The following is a 23,271-nucleotide window of genomic DNA, read 5'->3' as shown; positions in this document are numbered from 1 at the left end:
GTCAACATTTTCCTTTATAAAACGAAAATAAAACTTCTTGTTCGTTTGTGTGTTTGTGTGCAATAAGTAAACGAAATTGTCTTAAACACACAAGCAATGAAATCAATGGCCATATGAAACAAAATAAACTATGTTTCTTCGCGAACGACCATACCACGCTGAGTACATCGGTTCTCGTCCGATCACCGAAATTAAGCAGCGTCGGGCGCGGTTAGTACTTAGATGGGGGACCGCTTGGGAACACCGCGTGTTGTTGGCATTGTCCAAATTTTTTTATTTCATATTATTTTCTTTTTTATTTTTCTCTATTAAATAAAAAAAGAATGAAGTCGATATCTTTATTTTTAACCGAAATAGAGCCAAAATAAAAAACTCAACTGCTTGTTATTTATGGTAAATTTAAAACATTCGCTATTGATTATGCTCAATTGTATGTAGCTAGATACAATAGTCTATGATTTCCTTTGTAAAACAAAAGTAAAATTCTTTATAAATTTGTTTCGTTTCTCAAAAAAGTTAATTTAAGGAGGCAAATTTTCGCAAAATGCATTTATTTTTAACAATATTTAAGAAATTTTAACATTTATTAAAAAACAAGAATTTTTATTGTAAAATTCTTTAAAAAAATTCTCTTAATTTCCCAAAAGGTAATTTAAGGAGCCAAATTTTCCCAAAATACATTTATTTTTTAGCAATATTTAATAAATTTTAACATTTATTAAAAAAAACTACAATTTTTGTTAGATTTTTTGATGCCAAATTAATACATACTGGTTATGTTCACTAATAACTAAAGGAAACAGTCAACATTTTCCTTTATAAAACGAAAATAAAACTTCTTGTTCGTTTGTGTGTTTGTGTGCAATAAGTAAACGAAATTGTCTTAAACACACAAGCAATGAAATCAATGGCCATATGAAACAAAATAAACTATGTTTCTTCGCCAACGACCATACCACGCTGAGTACATCGGTTCTCGTCCGATCACCGAAATTAAGCAGCGTCGGGCGCGGTTAGTACTTAGATGGGGGACCGCTTGGGAACACCGCGTGTTGTTGGCATTGTCCAAAATTTTTTTATTTCATTTTATTTTCTTTTTTATTTTTCTCTATTAAATAAAAAAAGAATGAAGTCGATATCTTCATTTTTAACCGAAATAGAGCCAAAATAAAAAACTCAACTGCTTATTATTTTAAGGTAAATGTAAAACATTCGCTATTGATTATGCTCAGTTGTATGTAGCTAGATACAAAAGTCTATGATTTCCTTTGTAAAACAAAAGTAAAATTCTTTATAAATTTGTTTCGTTTCTCAAAAAAGGTAATTTAAGGAGGCAAATTTTCGCAAAATGCATTTATTTTTAACAATATTTAAGAAATTTTAACATTTATTAAAAAACAAGAATTTTTATTGTAAATTTCTTTAAAAAATTTGTCTTAATTTCCAAAAAAGGTATTTTAGGGAGCCAAATTTTCCCAAAATACATTTATTTTTAGCAAAATTTAATAAATTTTAACATTTATTAAAAAAACTACAATTTTTGTTAGATTTTTTGATGCCAAATTAATACATACTGGTTATGTTCACTAATAACTAAAGGAAACAGTCAACATTTTCCTTTATAAAACGAAAATAAAACTTCTTGTTCGTTTGTGTGTTTGTGTGCAATAAGTAAACGAAATTGTCTTAAACACACAAGCAATGAAATCAATGGCCATATGAAACAAAATAAACTATGTTTCTTCGCGAACGACCATACCACGCTGAGTACATCGGTTCTCGTCCGATCACCGAAATTAAGCAGCGTCGGGCGCGGTTAGTACTTAGATGGGGGACCGCTTGGGAGCACCGCGTGTTGTTGGCATTGTCCAAATTTTTTTATTTCATATTATTTTCTTTTTTATTTTTCTCTATTAAATAAAAAAAGAATGAAGTCGATATCTTTATTTTTAACCGAAATAGAGCCAAAATAAAAAACTCAACTGCTTGTTATTTATGGTAAATTTAAAACATTCGCTATTGATTATGCTCAATTGTATGTAGCTAGATACAATAGTCTATGATTTCCTTTGTAAAACAAAAGTAAAATTCTTTATAAATTTGTTTCGTTTCTCAAAAAAGTTAATTTAAGGAGGCAAATTTTCGCAAAATGCATTTATTTTTAACAATATTTAAGAAATTTTAACATTTATTAAAAAACAAGAATTTTTATTGTAAAATTCTTTAAAAAAATTCTCTTAATTTCCCAAAAGGTAATTTAAGGAGCCAAATTTTCCCAAAATACATTTATTTTTTAGCAATATTTAATAAATTTTAACATTTATTAAAAAAAACTACAATTTTTGTTAGATTTTTTGATGCCAAATTAATACATACTGGTTATGTTCACTAATAACTAAAGGAAACAGTCAACATTTTCCTTTATAAAACGAAAATAAAACTTCTTGTTCGTTTGTGTGTTTGTGTGCAATAAGTAAACGAAATTGTCTTAAACACACAAGCAATGAAATCAATGGCCATATGAAGCAAAATAAACTATGTTTCTTCGCCAACGACCATACCACGCTGAGTACATCGGTTCTCGTCCGATCACCGAAATTAAGCAGCGTCGGGCGCGGTTAGTACTTAGATGGGGGACCGCTTGGGAACACCGCGTGTTGTTGGCATTGTCCAAAATTTTTTTATTTCATATTATTTTCTTTTTTATTTTTCTCTATTAAATAAAAAAAGAATGAAGTCGATATCTTTATTTTTAACCGAAATAGAGCCAAAATAAAAAACTCAACTGCTTGTTATTTAAGGTAAATGTAAAACATTCGCTATTGATTATGCTCAATTGTATGTAGCTAGATACAATAGTCTATGATTTCCTTTGTAAAACAAAAGTAAAATTCTTTATAAATTTGTTTCGTTTCTCAAAAAAGTTAATTTAAGGAGGCAAATTTTCGCAAAATGCATTTATTTTTAACAATATTTAAGAAATTTTAACATTTATTAAAAAACAAGAATTTTTATTGTAAAATTCTTTAAAAAAATTCTCTTAATTTCCCAAAAGGTAATTTAAGGAGCCAAATTTTCCCAAAATACATTTATTTTTAGCAATATTTAATAAATTTTAACATTTATTAAAAAAAACTACAATTTTTGTTAGATTTTTTGATGCCAAATTAATACATACTGGTTATGTTCACTAATAACTAAAGGAAACAGTCAACATTTTCCTTTATAAAACGAAAATAAAACTTCTTGTTCGTTTGTGTGTTTGTGTGCAATAAGTAAACGAAATTGTCTTAAACACACAAGCAATGAAATCAATGGCCATATGAAGCAAAATAAACTATGTTTCTTCGCCAACGACCATACCACGCTGAGTACATCGGTTCTCGTCCGATCACCGAAATTAAGCAGCGTCGGGCGCGGTTAGTACTTAGATGGGGGACCGCTTGGGAACACCGCGTGTTGTTGGCATTGTCCAAAATTTTTTTATTTCATATTATTTTCTTTTTTATTTTTCTCTATTAAATAAAAAAAGAATGAAGTCGATATCTTTATTTTTAACCGAAATAGAGCCAAAATAAAAAACTCAACTGCTTGTTATTTAAGGTAAATGTAAAACATTCGCTATTGATTATGCTCAATTGTATGTAGCTAGATACAATAGTCTATGATTTCCTTTGTAAAACAAAAGTAAAATTCTTTATAAATTTGTTTCGTTTCTCAAAAAAGTTAATTTAAGGAGGCAAATTTTCGCAAAATGCATTTATTTTTAACAATATTTAAGAAATTTTAACATTTATTAAAAAACAAGAATTTTTATTGTAAAATTCTTTAAAAAAATTCTCTTAATTTCCCAAAAGGTAATTTAAGGAGCCAAATTTTCCCAAAATACATTTATTTTTAGCAATATTTAATAAATTTTAACATTTATTAAAAAAAACTACAATTTTTGTTAGATTTTTTGATGCCAAATTAATACATACTGGTTATGTTCACTAATAACTAAAGGAAACAGTCAACATTTTCCTTTATAAAACGAAAATAAAACTTCTTGTTCGTTTGTGTGTTTGTGTGCAATAAGTAAACGAAATTGTCTTAAACACACAAGCAATGAAATCAATGGCCATATGAAGCAAAATAAACTATGTTTCTTCGCCAACGACCATACCACGCTGAGTACATCGGTTCTCGTCCGATCACCGAAATTAAGCAGCGTCGGGCGCGGTTAGTACTTAGATGGGGGACCGCTTGGGAACACCGCGTGTTGTTGGCATTGTCCAAAATTTTTTTATTTCATTTTATTTTCTTTTTTATTTTTCTCTATTAAATAAAAAAAGAATGAAGTCGATATCTTCATTTTTAACCGAAATAGAGCCAAAATAAAAAACTCAACTGCTTATTATTTTAAGGTAAATGTAAAACATTCGCTATTGATTATGCTCAGTTGTATGTAGCTAGATACAAAAGTCTATGATTTCCTTTGTAAAACAAAAGTAAAATTCATTATAAATTTGTTTCGTTTCTCAAAAAAGGTAATTTAAGGAGGCAAATTTTCGCAAAATGCATTTATTTTTAACAATATTTAAGAAATTTTAACATTTATTAAAAAACAAGAATTTTTATTGTAAATTTCTTTAAAAAATTTGTCTTAATTTCCAAAAAAGGTATTTTAGGGAGCCAAATTTTCCCAAAATACATTTATTTTTAGCAAAATTTTATAAATTTTAACATTTATTAAAAAAAAACTACAATTTTTGTTAGATTTTTTGATGCCAAATTAATACATACTGGTTATGTTCACTAATAACTAAAGGAAACAGTCAACATTTTCCTTTATAAAACGAAAATAAAGCTTCTTGTTCGTTTGTGTGTTTGTGTGCAATAAGTAAACGAAATTGTCTTAAACACACAAGCAATGAAATCAATGGCCATATGAAGCAAAATAAACTATGTTTCTTCGCCAACGACCATACCACGCTGAGTACATCGGTTCTCGTCCGATCACCGAAATTAAGCAGCGTCGGGCGCGGTTAGTACTTAGATGGGGGACCGCTTGGGAACACCGCGTGTTGTTGGCATTGTCCAAAATTTTTTTATTTCATTTTATTTTCTTTTTTATTTTTCTCTATTAAATAAAAAAAGAATGAAGTCGATATCTTCATTTTTAACCGAAATAGAGCCAAAATAAAAAACTCAACTGCTTATTATTTTAAGGTAAATGTAAAACATTCGCTATTGATTATGCTCAGTTGTATGTAGCTAGATACAAAAGTCTATGATTTCCTTTGTAAAACAAAAGTAAAATTCTTTATAAATTTGTTTCGTTTCTCAAAAAAGGTAATTTAAGGAGGCAAATTTTCGCAAAATGCATTTATTTTTAACAATATTTAAGAAATTTTAACATTTATTAAAAAACAAGAATTTTTATTGTAAAATTCTTTAAAAAAATTCTCTTAATTTCCCAAAAGGTAATTTAAGGAGCCAAATTTTCCCAAAATACATTTATTTTTAGCAATATTTAATAAATTTTAACATTTATTAAAAAAAACTACAATTTTTGTTAGATTTTTTGATGCCAAATTAATACATACTGGTTATGTTCACTAATAACTAAAGGAAACAGTCAACATTTTCCTTTATAAAACGAAAATAAAACTTCTTGTTCGTTTGTGTGTTTGTGTGCAATAAGTAAACGAAATTGTCTTAAACACACAAGCAATGAAATCAATGGCCATATGAAGCAAAATAAACTATGTTTCTTCGCCAACGACCATACCACGCTGAGTACATCGGTTCTCGTCCGATCGCCGAAATTAAGCAGCGCCGGGCGCGGTGAGTACTTAGATGGGGGACCGCTTGGGAACACCGCGTGTTGTTGGCATTGTCCAAAATTTTTTTATTTCATATTATTTTCTTTTTTATTTTTCTCTATTAAATAAAAAAAGAATGAAGTCGATATCTTTATTTTTAACCGAAATAGAACCAAAATAAAAAACTCAACTGCTTGTTATTTAAGGTAAATGTAAAACATTCGCTATTGATTATGCTCAATTGTATGTAGCTAGATACAATAGTCTATGATTTCCTTTGTAAAACAAAAGTAAAATTCTTTATAAATTTGTTTCGTTTCTCAAAAAAGTTAATTTAAGGAGGCAAATTTTCGCAAAATGCATTTATTTTTAACAATATTTAAGAAATATTAACATTTATTAAAAAACAAGAATTTTTATTGTAAAATTCTTTAAAAAAATTCTCTTAATTTCCCAAAAGGTAATTTAAGGAGCCAAATTTTCCCAAAATACATTTATTTTTAGCAATATTTAATAAATTTTAACATTTATTAAAAAAAACTACAATTTTTGTTAGATTTTTTGATGCCAAATTAATACATACTGGTTATGTTCACTAATAACTAAAGGAAACAGTCAACATTTTCCTTTATAAAACGAAAATAAAACTTCTTGTTCGTTTGTGTGTTTGCGTGCAATAAGTAAACGAAATTGTCTTAAACACACAAGCAATGAAATCAATGGCCATATGAAGCAAAATAAACTATGTTTCTTCGCCAACGACCATACCACGCTGAGTACATCGGTTCTCGTCCGATCACCGAAATTAAGCAGCGTCGGGCGCGGTTAGTACTTAGAGGGGGGACCGCTTGGGAACACCGCGTGTTGTTGGCATTGTCCAAAATTTTTTTATTTCATATTATTTTCTTTTTTATTTTTCTCTATTAAATAAAAAAAGAATGAAGTCGATATCTTTATTTTTAACCGAAATAGAGCCAAAATAAAAAACTCAACTGCTTGTTATTTAAGGTAAATGTAAAACATTCGCTATTGATTATGCTCAATTGTATGTAGCTAGATACAATAGTCTATGATTTCCTTTGTAAAACAAAAGTAAAATTCTTTATAAATTTGTTTCGTTTCTCAAAAAAGTTAATTTAAGGAGGCAAATTTTCGCAAAATGCATTTATTTTTAACAATATTTAAGAAATTTTAACATTTATTAAAAAACAAGAATTTTTATTGTAAAATTCTTTAAAAAAATTCTCTTAATTTCCCAAAAGGTAATTTAAGGAGCCAAATTTTCCCAAAATACATTTATTTTTAGCAATATTTAATAAATTTTAACATTTATTAAAAAAACTACAATTTTTGTTAGATTTTTTGATGCCAAATTAATACATACTGGTTATGTTCACTAATAACTAAAGGAAACAGTCATTTCATTTCATTTTAAAATTGCTATTTTATTTCTTCAGTTTCAGTTTACATAAAATACTTAATAGCTAAAGTATGATATTTAGGACATTAAGTAAATATTCTCGTAAATACAAGGATTTTTTTGAGACTACAATATTTAGTATTTTTGTGCTGCAATTATGTGCTAGCAATCATTAGGTTATACAATGTTTTATTTCAAAATATTAAAATAATTCTTTGCCAGAAAAATTTAATGCAAAAACTGGCCATTTTCAAGGATTTTATAAAAGTTATAATAAGCTTACATACTAATTATGATAAAAACTTACATATTAATGATAAAAACTTACATCCTATTGATAATAATAAAAACTTACAAACTGAAATTTATATACAAACTATTTACAATATATACAATGCCAGGCTTCACTGATCCGTAGAGTATACGGGATCAGTGTCCCAGTCGTACCGCCGGTACCTTCTGTGGTAAAACATGAGACGGTCATCTTCAAACAACAGCCCTTCATCTCGTAGCTTAATTAAAGCTGCAGGAGGCAGGTGCTTCCTGGAGAGAAGGACTGATATGTCCTCATCAATATTGAGGATATCTTGCACAGTTTCATTTTCTATGTTTTGGGACGTTTCTAGGAATTTCAATGCCCCTTTGACCATAAATTTGTCTATCCTGTCGAAATGGACAGAGGCATATAAACTTCTATTAGAAGGCCTCTTTGGGATATCATCCATGTCTATATTCCGCCCTAGACCTAGTGCTGAGGTCAAAATTCTTCTTTCAAATACGCGTATTCGTTCCATTTGCGCGGATGACAAGTCAGCCCATGCCGCAAAGGAATACGCAATAATGGGTCTAATGATTTGTTTGTATATGAGAAGTTTCACTTCACTGGAAAGTGCCCTTCTCATGGTGAACAGTCTCTGATATGAATGGTAAACTTTTTTGGCCTTGGACAGGATGAAGTCCACATGGCGACAAAATTCAAATTTGCTATCAAACATAATACCTAGGTACTTCATCCTGTCCGAAACCGCAATTGTATCCTCGCCTGCCTTTATAACAGGAACATATCTTTTAATGTTGGGGCATGTGGCCCTGGGTTTCCCCTTAAAAACAACCGACACGCATTTTTTAGTATTTAATTTAAACCCCCATTTATGGAAATATTCGCATAATTGCGCCAAGTATATGTTTATTCTTGTTTCTAAGGTATTGGCATATCTGCCTTTTAATGCCAACAATATGTCATCCGCATATAATAGTAACAAGCCCCCTTCCGGAGGGTCAGGTATATCGCTAATGAAAAGGTTGAACAAGACAGGCCCTAGAAGGGAGCCTTGCGGAACCCCCGCTATGACCTGTCTCTGCTCAGATACCCTATCACCAACTCTAACCCTAAAGACCCTGCCTTCCAGGAAGCTTGCTACCATTCTATATGTTTGGGTGTCTAAACCAAAAGTTTGAAGTTTATGTAAAATTCCCTTGTGCCATACTGCATCAAAGGCTTTTGAAAAATCAAGGCTGACTGCTATAGTGCCTTGGTATCGTTTGAAACCCTTATTCACATAATCGGTAAATGTGGCCAGTGCATGTGTAGATGAATGTTTTGGTTTAAAACCAAACTGGCAATCTTTAATTATTCTTTTGTCTTCTATGAAGACTTTTAATCTACTGTATACTAAGCTCTCTAATATTTTTCCAAATGGGGAAAGTAGAGAAATTGGCCTGTAATTTTCACATTTTGTTTTATCCGAATTGGGTTTGTTTATTGGTACAACCAGAGCCTCTTTCCACTTAGATGGAAAGTAACCAAGATTTATGCAATGGTTGTACAAAATTGTTAAGAATGGGGATATTGTGTCTCTAGCCTTTTTTACAGCCACATCGGGAATTCTGTCAATTCCAGTGGACTTACGGGAGGGTCTAGCTGCGATAGCTGAGGCGACAGCCTCGTTATCGACAAATCCATTTTCAACCCAAGTAGTTTCATTGCTTATTGCAGAGCCGTCCGCAGAGAGATCACCGCTGAACTCTACCAGAGGATTATGATTACGGGTCCCACTTACGGCCTCGGTTACAAGGTTAAAGAAGGACCCGTCCTCCGTATTCTCCTCTATATGGTGAGAGCTCTTCATTTGATCAGCGAATAGCTCTGCCTTTTCCAGATCATCCGAAATAGGTGATCCGCTATCATCAATAATGGTGTCTATGGGGCTTCTGAATGATAATCCTGCCGCTCTTTTAACCCTCCCATAAGTCCTAGGACCTACTTCGATATTTTCTAGATAATTCCTAAATCGGTGTTTTTCAAAATTGGACACAAGTTCGCGTATTATAGTGGTAATATTTCTTATGTCGGCTTTGAGCTCAACATATCTACCCGGATCTGCCGTTCTTCGTAGGGTTTGCCGTAATCTTTTACGTTCTTTAATGAATCGTATAATTCTTGGAGGCAATTCACCTAGTATGGGACTTCTATATTTTATTTTAGGCACTGTGGACTCAATTGCATTTTGGAAGGAGGTGTTTAGTCCATCAATGCAAGAGTCAATTTCCCCAATACTGACGTTTCTGTCAATGGGCAATATGTGGCCACTAATACCCTCTGCTATTTTTCTGTTAAATCTTCTTATATTGACCCTGTCAAAGTTGAAGAAGAGTTGTTCTTCGTTATTTTGCATGTTGTCAACACATATCCTTATTTCAACCGCCTTATGGTCGGATTCATAATAATGTGTTGGCAAAAGTTCGTCAATTTCAAGAGCAATACCGGGAGTTTTAATAAAATAGTCAATGTATGAACTATCTCCCAATAAATTCGGTCTAGAGGGCTCTGCGGTAGGGCAGAGCAGGAAATTGGGGCAATTAAGGAGGTAATTATGTAATTCTGTACCTCTTTTGTTATTAGTTCCACCCCCCCAATCTCGATGTTTCGCATTCAGGTCACAGCCAATGAGTATCTCGGAGGCTGAGCCCAAATCAACGATTCCATCGAGATCCGAGGGGTTGAATGACGCACTAGGACGAAGGTACATCGATATAAAGGCTATGGATGTGCCATCTTGTTTTTGGATTTTAACACAGCAGGACTCAATGTTCCCTGTGTTTATTGATAGTTGTTGGGATTTGAAACAATTTTTATTAAAATGGCAGTACCTCCACCTTGTCTGCCATTTTCCCTGCATTGTTTAAAAAATGTGTAATCATTAAACGCTATTTTATGACTGTTTTTTAATTTATGCTCTGCAATGAGCAGAACATCAGGTTTGTGCTTTTTTAGAAATAAATTAAGGTAGTGCCTTTTTTCCAAAGACACCATAGAATTTACATTTATAAAAATGCACTTAACCATCATAATTTTTAATGTGCATTAAGAGCCCTATTAACGCGTCAGGCGTTCCTAGAGACTCTTTAATTCGGCGATATTCCCCGCGGTAATCATCCAAATCTTTAAGGAGGTGGGTCAAACCTTTGCCGAAGAAGGTTTGGCAATCCTCCCCAATTTGTTTCGCCATATCTGTAGGCCCCTGTTGGGATTTTGTTGGGTTCGGAGTATTTGAACCTATTTTAGGTGGTAATGAGACTCGTGTAGCAGATGCGAACGAGGTACCTGCTTTTACACTTGCCCAGCGTTCTGATCGGGCTTTTATATTAGCCTCTTTCTCATCATGACGTTCAGTCTTCTTTTTTAATATTGCCTTACGTCGGGGACAGTCAGGCGAAGCTGCTGTGTGGCCCTCAACGTCGCAATTGGCACATTTCACCACATATTTAGGTGCGTCTTCTGACAAGCTTTCCAATACTTCTTTGGATGGTATGGTACAGTTACCTGGACCATGATCCTTGCTGCATTTGACACAGCGATAGGGCATACCGCAATTGTGCGAAACATGCCCATATCGCTGACATCTCCTGCATTGGACAATTTGGCGTCCTTTATCTCTTTCGTAAATTACGTCGAAGTGAATAATTTTCTTCACCCTATAAAATTTGCGCATTTCAGTGGATCTGCCAAGTTTTATTATCCACTTATCTTCAGCAATGCATATTAGGTCTATTATTTCAATTTTAAAATTTTGTTTTTGTAAGAAGTCTTCTATTACTTCTTTGGTATAAAGATGGGACAGTCTATGTATCACCACCGAAAAAGGCACCAACGGCTTTGGGGTGTGCGTATGAAACTTGTAACATCTATCCTTTAATATGTTTGTTACTTTTTGAAAATTATTTAACCCTATCACTCTAAGAGACAAAAGGTTCTTTTTTAAAGGTCGTAAAGAAAAATTAGGTCTACCAATATTAGTATCTAATACATTAGCTATTTCTGATAGACTAGCGTCGTATAGAGTTATGGCAGGCAAGTTTTTGCCTTTCTTACCAGATTCAGGCTTATTATTTTGTTCGCTGCTAACTTCTGTTGCTGGGGTTTTGGCTGCTGCTGCGGATGTGGACGCTGCTGCTGTTGTTGTTGCTGTTTCCTTCATGCTTGATGGTTTCGGCTTCTTAAATCTTGATTTTGCCTTTGAGAAAGGCCGTGTTTCCCAGGTTTTCAAAACATCATTCGGCTGTGCTTCTTCTTCTTCATGAATCATCGCAGTGTCGGGGTTTTCGGCTACCCCGACCGCCATATTTTCATTAATTGATGGTATTGGCACGTTGTTGGCATTGGCTTTGATGCTGTGCTCAGATACCTCTGCAGATTGTTTTTCTTTTGTTCCTTGTGGAAGCATGTTATTAGCGTTAAGCAAAGTTTTATTCGGCTTTGTATTGTTGTTTTTCATTAAGGCTAATTCATTTTCTAAATTAGCAATGACTCTACGAAAGCTACATTCTTTCTTATAATAATCTGCCAGTTGTTTGGCAGCTTCTTCTTGATGTTTTCTTAACGCCGTTAATTCTTCCAACAGCGACTTGTTAGTCTCCTCCATGTTTTTGAGGGAAGTTTGGAGGGTTGATATTATTGCTTCCATTTTTAGACTTTCATAGATAGAGTCATCATCGTCTGACTTGTGTCTTCTTTTGCTCTTACTTCTCTTTTTAGTTTTTTGAGAAGTATCATTCACAGTGTTATTAGGTTGGACATTAGAATCCTCACAATTTTTTGCTTCTGCTGCTAAGCTTGCTGACGTATCAGACATCACGTCTTCAGGATCTTCTGCTGCTGACATGTTGGCAGAGTACGTAGCCACGTCACTTATATTGACGCCGTCAGTGTCGCCGCCGACGGCATATAACTTTGCCGCCGACAACAACAATTAGACTTGGTGTGTCTATACCACAAAGCACAAAATATTATTTCACCCTTGAAACAAAATTATTTTATCTCTTTGGCTTTTAGTGGCTTTTATTTTTCACTTTTAATTTTTTGAATCACACAAACACTTTTAACACTGTTCACAAATGATGATGATCTAAAGGAAACAGTCAACATTTTCCTTTATAAAACGAAAATAAAACTTCTTGTTCGTTTGTGTGTTTGTGTGCAATAAGTAAACGAAATTGTCTTAAACACACAAGCAATGAAATCAATGGCCATATGAAGCAAAATAAACTATGTTTCTTCGCCAACGACCATACCACGCTGAGTACATCGGTTCTCGTCCGATCACCGAAATTAAGCAGCGTCGGGCGCGGTTAGTACTTAGATGGGGGACCGCTTGGGAACACCGCGTGTTGTTGGCATTGTCCAAAATTTTTTTATTTCATATTATTTTCTTTTTTATTTTTCTCTATTAAATAAAAAAAGAATGAAGTCGATATCTTTTTTTTTAACCGAAATAGAGCCAAAATAAAAAACTCAACTGCTTGTTATTTAAGGTAAATGTAAAACATTCGCTATTGATTATGCTCAATTGTATGTAGCTAGATACAATAGTCTATGATTTCCTTTGTAAAACAAAAGTAAAATTCTTTATAAATTTGTTTCGTTTCTCAAAAAAGTTAATTTAAGGAGGCAAATTTTCGCAAAATGCATTTATTTTTAACAATATTTAAGAAATTTTAACATTTATTAAAAAACAAGAATTTTTATTGTAAAATTCTTTAAAAAAATTCTCTTAATTTCCCAAAAGGTAATTTAAGGAGCCAAATTTTCCCAAAATACATTTATTTTTAGCAATATTTAATAAATTTTAACATTTATTAAAAAAACTACAATTTTTGTTAGATTTTTTGATGCCAAATTAATACATACTGGTTATGTTCACTAATAACTAAAGGAAACAGTCAACATTTTCCTTTATAAAACGAAAATAAAACTTCTTGTTCGTTTGTGTGTTTGTGTGCAATAAGTAAACGAAATTGTCTTAAACACACAAGCAATGAAATCAATGGCCATATGAAGCAAAATAAACTATGTTTCTTCGCCAACGACCATACCACGCTGAGTACATCGGTTCTCGTCCGATCACCGAAATTAAGCAGCGTCGGGCGCGGTTAGTACTTAGATGGGGGACCGCTTGGGAACACCGCCTGTTGTTGGCATTGTCCAAAATTTTTTTATTTCATATTATTTTCTTTTTTATTTTTCTCTATTAAATAAAAAAAGAATGAAGTCGATATCTTTATTTTTAACCGAAATAGAGCCAAAATAAAAAACTCAACTGCTTGTTATTTAAGGTAAATGTAAAACATTCGCTATTGATTATGCTCAATTGTATGTAGCTAGATACAATAGTCTATGATTTCCTTTGTAAAACAAAAGTAAAATTCTTTATAAATTTGTTTCGTTTCTCAAAAAAGTTAATTTAAGGAGGCAAATTTTCGCAAAATGCATTTATTTTTAACAATATTTAAGAAATTTTAACATTTATTAAAAAACAAGAATTTTTATTGTAAAATTCTTTAAAAAAATTCTCTTAATTTCCCAAAAGGTAATTTAAGGAGCCAAATTTTCCCAAAATACATTTATTTTTAGCAATATTTAATAAATTTTAACATTTATTAAAAAAAACTACAATTTTTGTTAGATTTTTTGATGCCAAATTAATACATACTGGTTATGTTCACTAATAACTAAAGGAAACAGTCAACATTTTCCTTTATAAAACGAAAATAAAACTTCTTGTTCGTTTGTGTGTTTGTGTGCAATAAGTAAACGAAATTGTCTTAAACACACAAGCAATGAAATCAATGGCCATATGAAGCAAAATAAACTATGTTTCTTCGCCAACGACCATACCACGCTGAGTACATCGGTTCTCGTCCGATCACCGAAATTAAGCAGCGTCGGGCGCGGTTAGTACTTAGATGGGGGACCGCTTGGGAACACCGCGTGTTGTTGGCATTGTCCAACATTTTTTTATTTCATATTATTTTCTTTTTTATTTTTCTCTATTAAATAAAAAAAGAATGAAGTCGATATCTTTATTTTTAACCGAAATAGTACTTACTTACTTAGCTGGCCCATTACAGAACATTTGTTCTATAGGCCGAACTAAGAAGAGATCTCCATTCCTCTCTATTTGTTGCTTTGCTCTCTGGAATACCGCGCCTTGTCATCTCATCATCCACTTGTTTGCGCCATCTATTCCTTGGCCTGCCAATTCTGCGTGCACCGCCATGTGGCATGTATTCATACGCCTTTTTAGTGGGTTCATCATCGCTCATTCTTTTGATATGGCCTAGCCAACGCAATCGCTGCATCTCGATACGTTTAACAATATTGATGTCGTTGTATAGCAGATACAGCTCGTGGTTCATGCGACGTCGATATTCACCGTCAACGCAGATTGGTCCGTAGATCTTTCGAAGAATTTTTCTCTCAAACACACCAAGCACTGCCATGTCTGCTTGCGCAAGTACCCAGGCTTCGGAGCCGTACATCAGCACGGGTAGTATCAGTGTTTTGTAGAGCGTTATTTTTGTTTGACGAGATGTGGCTTTGTTTTTAAACTGCTTACTTAATCCAAAGTAGCATCTGTTGGCCAATACAATTCTTCTTTTTATTTCACAACTGATGTCGTTTGTTGTGTTGACGGAGGTGCCGAGGTAGACGAAGTCTTTTACTACCTCAATATTATAGGAACCAACTTCCACAGTCGGTCCGAGCTCAATGGACGCATTGCGCGTCGACACCATCAACTTGGTCTTCTCACCGTTTACCGCCAGACCCACTTTAGCAGATTCTCCTTCGACTTTTATAAAGGTATCAGTTACTTCTTTTACTGATCGACCCATGATGTCTATATCATCAGCATAAGCAAGTAACATGTGACTATTGGTGTAGATTGTGCCACTTCTTTTGACGTTTGCCTCTCGTATAACCTTTTCTAGCAGGATGTTGAAGAGGTCACACGAAAGGCTGTCTCCTTGTCTGAAACCTCTTTTGGTACCAAACTCTTCGGAGAGGTTCTTTCCTATTTTAACTGAGGACCTCGTGTCAGTTAAAGTCATTTTACAAAGCCGGATGAGCTTTGCGGGAATACCAAATTCAGACATGGCTTGGAATACCTTTGAGCGCAGCGGACTGTCGAAGGCTGCTTTATAATCGACAAAAAGGTGGTAGGTGTCGATCTGCATCTCTTGGGTCTTCTCCAGGATTTGCCGCAGGGTAAATATCTGGTCAATGGTGGACTTGCCAGGTCTAAAGCCGCATTGGTATGGTCCAATAATCTCGTTGACCATTGGCTTTAGTCGTTCGCACAATATCCCTGACACGATCTTGTAGGCAATAGGGAGTAGACTTATGCCCCTATAGTTAGAGCATACAGTCTTATCTCCCTTCTTGTGGACGGGGCACAGGATACTCAGGTTCCAATCGTCGGGTACTCGTTCTTCCTGCCAGATGGTGCTAACTAGCTGATGAATACACCTTATCAGCGTGTCGCCTCCGGTTTTGAACAGCTCGGCTGGTAAGCCATCGGCCCCTGCTGCCTTATTATTCTTCAGCCGATTTATTGCTGTCTTTACCTCATCTTGGCTGGGCGGTATACATTCAATACCATCTTCTGGGATTGGGACTGTGGTATCTTCGTCGTCTTCGCTGCTATTGGATACCAACAGATTTGAAAAATGTTCTTTCCATATCCTGAGTACACTATCTGTATCAGTTACCAAATTACCTTGCTGGTCTCTACAGGAGGATGTGCCTGTACCAAAGCCGTCAGTTTGATGCTTGACTCTTTGGTAGAATTTTCGGACTTCATTCTGGCTCCTGTACATCTCGATTTTTTCACACTCCCGCTTTTCCATCTCTCTCTTTTTCCTGCGGAAAAGACGTTTCTCCTCTCTCCTTTTCTCCCTGTATCTCTCTCGTGCGCTACGCGTTGCTACGGATTGTAAAGTAGCCTTATATGCCGCATTTTTCTCTTCGGTGGCAGCACGACACTCCTCATCATACCATGGATTCCTTGGTGGAGGTCTCTGGTATCCAAGTATGGATTTTGCGGCTGTTTGCATGGAGTGGGCAATGCTTTGCCATTGCGCTGATATGTTATCGGGATGAGGAGGGCTTTGATTAAGCAATTGGGCTAGTTGAGTGGAATATGCTGTGGCTATCTGTTGTGATTGCAGCTTACCGATGTCTAACTTTCGTGTTGTGTCTGTTCGTACTTTGTTTGCTACGTTTAAGCGGGTGCGTACCTTTGCTGCAACAAGGTAGTGGTCCGAATCAATGTTTGCGCCTCGGAACGATCGTACATCCAACACGCTCGATGAATGTCTTCCATCTATCACAACATGATCAATTTGGTTTCTTGTTTTCTGATCTGGAGACAGCCAGGTGCCCTTATGAATATCGAGATGATTAAATCTGGTACTGCTAACTACCATGTTTTTTGCAGCTGCAAAGTCTATCAGTCTCATACCATTGTCAGATGTTTCACTGTGGAGACTGAATTTCCCGACTGTTGGGCCAAAGATATTCTCCTTTCCAATTTTGGCATTAAAATCGCCTAGAATGATTTTAATGTCATGGGCAGGGCAACGGTCATATGTTTCTTCTAAGCGCTCGTAAAATATATCTTTGGTCTGTTCATCCTTTTCTTCAGTGGGAGCATGAGCGCAAATAAAGCTGATGTTGAAGAATTTAGCTTTTATTCGAATTGCAGCAAGTCTTTCATTCACTGGAGTGAAGCTGGATACAAGATGTTTTAGTCTCCGACTAACTACGAATCCACAACCAAACTCATGCTTTACGTCATGGCAGCTATAATACAGTGCGTCACCTTTAGGTGTTGTTGTGACGCCTTTCCCAATCCATCGTATTTCCTGTATGGCAGTAATATCGGTCTTGTACTTTTCAAGTACGTCTGCCAATGCGAAGACTGCACCTTCTCTATAAAGAGTGCGAACATTCCAGGTGCAGATTCGCAGATCATGGTCCTTAAAACGTTTGCGGGGTTCGTCAACTTTAGAGGGGTTTGTTTTTCTTTTCTTTCGTTTTTTCATAGTAGGCTGTTTTTTCTAGGGGAGGGTTACTAACCCGACGCCCAAACCCAAGTTTTTAACGTTCTTATGGGTGAACGCGCGGCACATGTTAGCTCACTACCTTTAACGGGTGTTAAAGGCAGTTCCCCAGGTGACACCACGGGGAGGTCAGTGTCCACTTGGGATGAAAGAGGGACCAAGATAAATCCTGGGCTTTGCCATGTTAAAACCGGTCAGGACCGTTCCTTGGTATCTTCCATCCCCTACGTCACCCTTAAATAACAAGCAGTTGAGTTTTTTTATTTTGGCTCTATTTCGGTTAATACTTGTGAATTAACCGAAATAGAGCCAAAATAAAAAACTCAACTGCTTGTTATTTAAGGTAAATGTAAAACATTCGCTATTGATTATGCTCAATTGTATGTAGCTAGATACAATAGTCTATGATTTCCTTTGTAAAACAAAAGTAAAATTCTTTATAAATTTGTTTCGTTTCTCAAAAAAGTTAATTTAAGGAGGCAAATTTTCGCAAAATGCATTTATTTTTAACAATATTTAAGAAATTTTAACATTTATTAAAAAACAAGAATTTTTATTGTAAAATTCTTTAAAAAAATTCTCTTAATTTCCCAAAAGGTAATTTAAGGAGCCAAATTTTCCCAAAATACATTTATTTTTAGCAATATTTAATAAATTTTAACATTTATTAAAAAAAACTACAATTTTTGTTAGATTTTTTGATGCCAAATTAATACATACTGGTTATGTTCACTAATAACTAAAGGAAACAGTCAACATTTTCCTTTATAAAACGAAAATAAAACTTCTTGTTCGTTTGTGTGTTTGTGTGCAATAAGTAAACGAAATTGTCTTAAACACACAAGCAATGAAATCAATGGCCATATGAAGCAAAATAAACTATGTTTCTTCGCCAACGACCATACCACGCTGAGTACATCGGTTCTCGTCCGATCACCGAAATTAAGCAGCGTCGGGCGCGGTTAGTACTTAGATGGGGGACCGCTTGGGAACACCGCGTGTTGTTGGCATTGTCCAAAATTTTTTTATTTCATATTATTTTCTTTTTTATTTTTCTCTATTAAATAAAAAAAGAATGAAGTCGATATCTTTATTTTTAACCGAAATAGAGCCAAAATAAAAAACTCAACTGCTTGTTATTTAAGGTAAATGTAAAACATTCGCTATTGATTATGCGAGTCTTGAACTGTTGAAGTGAACACATCGTTGTGAAGTAAAGTGCAAGTGATCTAAAGTGATTGTGAAAAAACAAAGTGGCGGCAAAATACATATTTTGCAATATCGCCAAGTATTTAAAGACATTATATTTTCTTTTTGTCAAGAAGAAGAAAATCGCAACCAATAAAAAGAGATAAATTGTTTCAAACGGAGGACTAGGCAAATTGCCGAAGTCACTCATAAGAACGAGAAGCGCATAGAAGGCGTTTAAACCTAAAAAATGGATGGTTGTGAACCAAAAAATGACCAAAGTAGCAAAACTACTGAGGTTAATAAAACTGAAAAGAAATCTGATAAAACCAAGAATCCTAAAAGGAAAAAAGATAAAAATAATGAAAATGACTCTGAGTCAGAAAGTGAAACTGTGGAATTACACAGAATAATAGAAGAACTTGTTACTGATAGGGATTATGCACAGTCCCGAATCAAAGAACTCGAAACTGAGATACAAATATTAAAAGAACTTTTAGCAGTGAATGCGAATGAAAAAATTAAAAATACAAATGAAAGTGCTCTTCAACAATTAAATGGAGTACCAAATAAAATTAACAATGAAATGGACACCCAAAATGTGTCAAATTTAAACAACAATGCCAGCACTGAAAATGCTAACGCCGATGATATTAGCCAGGGCTCAACTATGGTACAACGCCAAAAGCCGATACTAAAAGCAAAGAGAAAGGTCCGTGTTATTAAAGACACCGAAGCCGATATGGAAGTAACGCCAACGCAGGCAGACGTAAACGAACCAAGCTGCAGCAACAATGTTCCAGCAACATCACAAACAACCCAGACCACGGAGAAAACAGGTAAGGTCAGCCCCCCTCCAGTGTTCAAAATTTATAACAATAATGTTAAAGAAATAACAAATAAAGCTTTTCTCGAACTAGGACACAGAAATTTCACAACTAACCTAGCTAATAAAAATATGGTTACACTTAAAGTTAATAACCTAGAAGAACATAACAAAATAAGAAAATTATTGAATGAACTTAAATATTCATTTTATACTTATACTCCAAAGAGGAAAAACCGATATCTTTATTTGTAAAAAGATTATCAAGCACATGGGAAGAGGAAGATATATATGGTTTCTTTAATGAAAAGAAACTTAATATAAAAATTTTAAAAGTAATCAAATTAAAAGGAAATAAATGGATTTTTAAATTAAGTCACGATTCTGATATTAAAGCATTCCGAAGACAGGAATTTATATTACAAGGTGGTGTAAATATTCAAAATTATAGAAGAAAAGGGCTAGTGCAGTGTAGAAACTGTCAACGATTGGGTCATGCTGCAACCAATTGTAGCATGGCTTATAGGTGCGTAAAATGTGGAAGATCGGACCATGCTCCACGCTGTTGTCCTATTCCAAACAAGGAAAATAATAAAGAAGAAACTGTTAGCACAGATCCATTAACAGGACAAATTAAAAAAACCATTGGTTTACCAGTCCATTGCGCTAACTGCAATGTAGACGGGCACGTAGCCAGTGATAAAAAATGTGCTACCAGGGCTATGTTAGTCGAAAGACTTTTGCAAAAGAAGGACGAAGTCCAAATTAGTGCATTTGAAAAAGCACCAGCATTTAATGCTAACGTGCCATTTTCAAATGTTACAAAACAAAAGCAACCAACAGTTGTTAATACTACATATAGCCAACTACCAGTTGGAAATAATAGGTCTAACCAACCAGCAGTGGTATATATGAAAACCCAAAATAATAGTGGAGAAAAAGCCTTTGAAATTTTTAACAATGACTGTAAGAAGTATATTGGTAAAGATATACCCACAACATTAAAAAAATAGATGAGTACGCTAAAATGCGTACTCAAATGAAAACGGATGAGGAGAAAGCCCAGGCTATTCTTGGGCTACTCTTAGATCTCAGACTATCTTAAGATGGCTAAATTAAAAATTATATTTATAAATGCAAACTCTGTAGTATCTAGACACAGAAGACATTACTTACAGTTATTTATTCAAAAACAAAATCCAGATATTATATTACTAGCTGTAATGAATGTCAATACGCATGAAACTTCAACATTTATTATTTTCTACTTCCGAACCAAAATTGTTTGCTGGGTAAGGTAAAAATCTGCCCACTGATATCTTCACCTAATTATGCCCTACGCTTTAGTCTTCCCTCTTTCTTGTTCTGTCTTATTTTTCATTTTTATCGATTATTGTTTTGCTCTACCCTCTTTTACCACACTCTATATTTAGTTGTTCGTTGTAACAGGTCGATTCGTTACAACTCCCCTTTGCACTAGTATTAGTGCGTAGCGACAGCACAGCATCTATCATAACAAATTTCTGCCTTGTAAAACAGACTTACACGGCTCAGAGGGTAGAACTGCGGCTTCGTATTCTGTAGTCCCGGGTTCGAGCCCAAGTCTGGCTAAACTTATTTCAAGTCTTTTTTATATATATTTTTTTCTGCTTTTTTATGATATTTTCGCCACTTTTGTTTCGACTTTCGGTTAATTGTGCCGTAGTCAAGAAAAGAGTTAAAGATCAAAGTCCAGGGTAATAACCGTAAACGTTGCAATTCTGACCGTTTCTCAGCAGATAGAGCAGTGGAGACTTTTATCATGTTCCTACCCTACTTGTATGCAGAGCTCCAAGTTTCAGTAACAAAATTCAATCGTTCTTTTGCTTGGTGATTGTTAAACAGCACACAACATTGAAATTTACAGCACAAGTGCATTGAAATTTAAAGTAAAAACTGTACAAGATCGAAAGTGTATTTTGTTGCATTTCTTCAAAGTATATTAGCATATTCGATAAATTAAATCTCCTCGTAACATTCAGTTTAATTGAAGAGACGAGATTATTCCTAAATTCTTGAAATTCAGAGGTAATAGTGAACATTTTTTTTTAGAAAACCAAACATTAACTAAGTTGTGGCCTTTTAATATCTTTAGAAGCAACTGAACCGTGAATCCCTGAAATAACCTTAATTTTGCTAATTCTATAAAAACAACTTGAAACCATATTTAACCAGCGAACCTATAAAGGCTCAGGTAAATTTTTCATCAAAAGTTTAATGATAGATTTCATCTAATACAATTGTGTAATCCATTCCACAGCCTACTTGTGTATACTTTTGTATTTGCCTCATCGACGGCTAGTGGGGTACCACGCGACGAAGAGGGCTGAGCAATTAAAATACAATTATCATTACCAAAAACGGGGATTACAATCCCAAGCCTTAAACATCAGCAATCAATTTTAACCGTCTAAGATTGCAGAGTAACCCCAGAATCTTAATCTTTAATGTTGCGGATATACCTTTTAATTGCATCATTGCATTGCATCATAAAGCCCAACACCAATCCGTAACAATTTATTCTTATCAGTGCATGGAAGATACCAGGATCATAATACTGGATTAAATACCTGAAGAAACCCAAATTTGGATTAATTTAGACTTGTTGAATTAGAATAAGTATAAACAACCATATTGTCCTGGCATATATACAGCAAAATTTTCCAAGTAATTATTGTAGCCACATTCGTCGGAAACGAGTTCATCGAGGCCTCGACGTACATCTAAAATCGACTGATGAAAGTGGTAAGTGAAAACCGTATATGAATTATAAATCTTGTTGTTTTAAAATTTTGCGTTTATATGCCATGTCTCTATTTAAGTAGATCATTCATATAAGTATTACTAAAATCATTACAAACCTATTTTAAATTCGAGGTTTAACAGAGAAAAAAAAATAATTAAATCCTGTGTTGATAAGCTAGAATTGATCTTTGGAAAACGAAAACAGAATTTAAGGATAGATAATAATTTTTGTTATGGTAACTTAGATATTCATACCAATTATATTCCCATAATTGTTTTTCATATATCATTTAGTTAATGGTGCTTATTTAAATTTTTTTTAATTTACGATCATTTTCGAAACCATTTGTTTCAATTCATATTAGACAACCACAAAATTTAAGTGAGTACCCTTATGTTAGAAATTCTTTTTATGATTTAATCTTCAATTCAATTTGCACTTATGAATCTAACTGGAGTATTAAGATACATTTTGTTAGTTCTCAAACATGTCTGAGTTCGATTCAAACCCATTATTTTACTATTAGAAACCTGTTTGCATGTTGCTGAATAAATGAATATTTTTACATAAATAATTGCAATTCACCATGAATGCTTAAGTATCTTTGATTTTACGGCAGGGATGTGAGAGTAGACGACAGTTATCAGAGTTCGGGGACTTATCCATAATTCATAAGCCATTAAGTCCAAGGATGGGTTGGGTTACGAGGCTATCGATTCCAGAACATCCGGAATCGGCTTCCATTTCAAGACAGGGGATAACGATAGGCAGTTTTAATTCATCCATACCAGTTGGGGTAACAATTAGTCAGCTCTTTGTGTAAAGTTTCAATAGATTAGTATTT

The 23,271-nt window shown here is 34.0% G+C and overlaps 10 non-coding genes and 3 pseudogenes across 10 annotated transcripts; all 13 read left to right on the top strand.

Annotated features, from left to right (window-relative positions):
- Nucleotides 1-140: 140 nt before the first annotated feature.
- On the top strand, nt 141-259 carry LOC141388338 (5S ribosomal RNA). The gene has a single exon (XR_012408840.1). It is a non-coding gene; the product is annotated as a 5S ribosomal RNA (ribosomal RNA).
- A 683-nt stretch (nt 260-942) lies between these two features.
- On the top strand, nt 943-1,061 carry LOC141388389 (5S ribosomal RNA). Its single transcript, XR_012408873.1, has one exon. It is a non-coding gene; the product is annotated as a 5S ribosomal RNA (ribosomal RNA).
- A 684-nt stretch (nt 1,062-1,745) lies between these two features.
- LOC141388344 (5S ribosomal RNA) lies at nt 1,746-1,864 on the top strand (annotated as a pseudogene).
- A 683-nt stretch (nt 1,865-2,547) lies between these two features.
- Nucleotides 2,548-2,666, top strand: LOC141388388 (5S ribosomal RNA). The gene has a single exon (XR_012408872.1). It is a non-coding gene; the product is annotated as a 5S ribosomal RNA (ribosomal RNA).
- Nucleotides 2,667-3,349: 683 nt separating this feature from the next.
- On the top strand, nt 3,350-3,468 carry LOC141388387 (5S ribosomal RNA). The gene has a single exon (XR_012408871.1). It is a non-coding gene; the product is annotated as a 5S ribosomal RNA (ribosomal RNA).
- A 683-nt stretch (nt 3,469-4,151) lies between these two features.
- On the top strand, nt 4,152-4,270 carry LOC141388386 (5S ribosomal RNA). The gene has a single exon (XR_012408870.1). It is a non-coding gene; the product is annotated as a 5S ribosomal RNA (ribosomal RNA).
- Nucleotides 4,271-4,956: 686 nt separating this feature from the next.
- Nucleotides 4,957-5,075, top strand: LOC141388384 (5S ribosomal RNA). Its single transcript, XR_012408868.1, has one exon. It is a non-coding gene; the product is annotated as a 5S ribosomal RNA (ribosomal RNA).
- A 684-nt stretch (nt 5,076-5,759) lies between these two features.
- On the top strand, nt 5,760-5,878 carry LOC141388346 (5S ribosomal RNA; annotated as a pseudogene).
- Nucleotides 5,879-6,561: 683 nt separating this feature from the next.
- LOC141388335 (5S ribosomal RNA) lies at nt 6,562-6,680 on the top strand. Its single transcript, XR_012408837.1, has one exon. It is a non-coding gene; the product is annotated as a 5S ribosomal RNA (ribosomal RNA).
- A 6,104-nt stretch (nt 6,681-12,784) lies between these two features.
- LOC141388383 (5S ribosomal RNA) lies at nt 12,785-12,903 on the top strand. Its single transcript, XR_012408867.1, has one exon. It is a non-coding gene; the product is annotated as a 5S ribosomal RNA (ribosomal RNA).
- A 682-nt stretch (nt 12,904-13,585) lies between these two features.
- LOC141388348 (5S ribosomal RNA) lies at nt 13,586-13,704 on the top strand (annotated as a pseudogene).
- Nucleotides 13,705-14,387: 683 nt separating this feature from the next.
- LOC141388382 (5S ribosomal RNA) lies at nt 14,388-14,506 on the top strand. The gene has a single exon (XR_012408866.1). It is a non-coding gene; the product is annotated as a 5S ribosomal RNA (ribosomal RNA).
- Nucleotides 14,507-18,519: 4,013 nt separating this feature from the next.
- Nucleotides 18,520-18,638, top strand: LOC141388381 (5S ribosomal RNA). Its single transcript, XR_012408865.1, has one exon. It is a non-coding gene; the product is annotated as a 5S ribosomal RNA (ribosomal RNA).
- The last annotated feature ends 4,633 nt before the right edge of the window (nt 18,639-23,271 follow it).

The sequence above is a fragment of the Musca autumnalis genome, unplaced genomic scaffold (genome assembly GCF_047663935.1).
Source record: "Musca autumnalis isolate F117 unplaced genomic scaffold, ASM4766393v1 scaffold_92, whole genome shotgun sequence".
Taxonomy (NCBI): domain Eukaryota; kingdom Metazoa; phylum Arthropoda; class Insecta; order Diptera; family Muscidae; genus Musca; species Musca autumnalis.
Note: the sequence above shows the minus strand (reverse complement) of the source record. Positions and strands in the feature narration are given on the sequence as shown.